This window comes from Aplysia californica, unplaced genomic scaffold (assembly GCF_000002075.1).
Source record: "Aplysia californica isolate F4 #8 unplaced genomic scaffold, AplCal3.0 scaffold00309, whole genome shotgun sequence".
NCBI lineage: Eukaryota > Metazoa > Mollusca > Gastropoda > Aplysiida > Aplysiidae > Aplysia > Aplysia californica.
Genome location: NW_004797579.1, coordinates 260,293 through 262,919, shown reverse-complemented (window position 1 = coordinate 262,919; position 2,627 = coordinate 260,293).

Sequence of the window (2,627 nt, the reverse complement as noted above, 5' to 3'; positions counted from 1 at the left end):
CCAAACAAAACAAAACAATAACAACAACAAAAACAAAAAACACGTTTCCCAAAAAACAATAATCAAAACAGCAACTACAAAAGCTAAAAAGAAACCCAACAAAAAAACAAAAATAAAGCAACAACATCAACATCACAAGAAATAAAAATAAAACAAAACAGAACAGAGTCAACATGAATAAGACTATAGTGCGGTTAAAATTTCGTCGGACAACTTATTGTCAAATATTTCCTCAATTGTCGAACATAAAGTCTGCGGCTTTTGCACAATGAGTTGTACCAATTTGTCTTAACAGATCCATATTTTTGTAAACACCTGTTAGGTGTATTCTAGAAAATATTTTAAGGGATAGTGGGGCACCTAAAAATGGTGTTTTGGGGTGAAATTATGAAAACTGGAGCCATCACTTATTATAATTATTTCCTGGACAATTCCTGAACAATGTCCAAAAACGTATGTACCCGTTGCTGTACCCTAAGGTAGTGTTGGAAAGGATTTTAGAAGAAAGGAAGAGACTAAGAAAATTATGATTGTCAGTCTTTGTCTCCAAATGCATTGTTTTCACCGTTAATAATATGCTTCAGTTTTAGTAGGAAATCCCGATTGTATTTCTGCTGTTTTAATATTATCAAGTAGTTGCCATATTACTATGATTCAAAATAATATGTTTCGAAGATTTTTACTGGAAAGAGAACTATTTTGGCCTTTTCTGATCTTTATCGGCCGTTTTTCCCAAGACGCTTTTTTTCCACACTTCATCCATTTTTTCTGCCCTGTTTCTTTTCCGATTATAATGTAACTTTCACAGGATGTCAACAACACCTAGTCTTAAAAATTGTCAAGAGAAATTATTATTGCTTTTTGTAGCTTTTGTTAAATGATCCCAGAAGGCTTGATTGTTTCGAGGATTTGTTCCACATATCCAAAAACCGAGTTTTTAGTGCAATAAATGAAATCTAAAGCATAATCAAAAATTCCTTTTGACAATCTTTATATCTGAACCTTTTCTACGTAAATGCCCAATTAAAAGTGTATATAGAAGAATAGGAACAGCACAGTTTGTTAGTTTCGCTTTTATTGCTTTTCACACAAGTAGGGTTACTCTGTTCGCAAAGTCCGCACTTTTTCAAAGAAGATGCCACCGGAATTTGAGGACACTTTTTTAAATGGCTCAAAGAGAGGAGTGAACTATCTTGTTTTTAACGACCTTTGCTAATGATCATAGTATCGATTCTAAATGTTTTGTCGTCCTTTTGAACCACGTTTCGGAGTTAGAAATGAAAGGTTGAACAAAAAATGGAATGAGAAAAACTCATAGAAGAAGTATTTCAATACCAGTACAAGTTTATTTACGACAAGAGTAACCCCCAAAAAGCACAGTTACAAGAACTACAACAATGGTCAAAACAGCAGGGAAATTACTAGGTAATTCTCCTAAGAAACAAAAAAGCAACAACCCCCCCCCAAAAAAAAAGGAGAAAAAAAGAAAAAAAGAAAAACAAACAAACAAAAAACAGAAAAAGACAAAAAAACAACAACAAAGGAGAGATAAGGACGATACAGGTTTGATAGGAAAAAAGGTATAAACATCATCAGAGCATCTGCCCCCCCCCCAAAACACAAAACCCCCCAAAAACGAAACCAAAACCAAAACCCAAAGCACAACAAAGATATAATTGATTGTTCATGTAAAGGGTTGTATGCTCATTTTGCCAAAAATCCTTATAATATTATATACAGTATTCCAGACATGGAACCTTTTCTAACACCGACAATGACAATGACCCTCTTTATTCATATCACAGGGAGAGATTTGTCTCGGTCGTTTACAATGGCAGTGAAATGTTAGACTTTAGAGTTTAGAGCCGATGTAAACACAACCTTGTCGCCAATGAATGGTCGTGTCAGACAGTCTCGACTGAGTTACATTTCACATCCTTCTACTTTCGTTTGTATGCTTTTTACAACAATTTTATACATTACAACAACAAATAACAAACCAAAAAAGCCTCAACCCAACAAAAAACAAACAAAAAACCCCTAAAACAACACCAACCAAAACAACACCAAATAATGCAATAATAATTACAGCAACCCCCCCCCCACATACATACATACACACACAGAAAACACCCCAAAAATTAGACAAAAATCAATTAATACTCGCAAACAGTATTCGAATAACACGAATAACGACTTGACGCCTCGAAGCGCCGAGAAGTCTCGTGTGCTCAAATCCGAACAACAAACAGTCGGCTGTGTCTGCTATCTGGGGCCTGGCAGAACGGTAGACCGCGAGAGACACAGTGCAGTGGCAAACGACAACGGTTGGGAGGTGGGGGTGGTGGGGTTGAGGTGGCTTCAACGGACTGGAACCAGGGCGTTTCGCACCATAGGCGTGGGGGTATGGGTGTAGGTGGTGCAACGGTAGAAAGTTCGAGGGTTAGTTTATTTTTTTTTCTTTTGTCTGAATCGCTAATACTGTGGGTGGTTCAACTTGTTGTTTTTGTTGTTGTTGTTGTTGTTGTTGTTGAAGTTCTTCTTCTTCTTCTTCTTCTTCTTCTTCTTCTTCTTCTTCTTCTTCTTCTTCTTCTTCTTCTTCTTCTTCTTCTTCTTCTTCTTCTTCT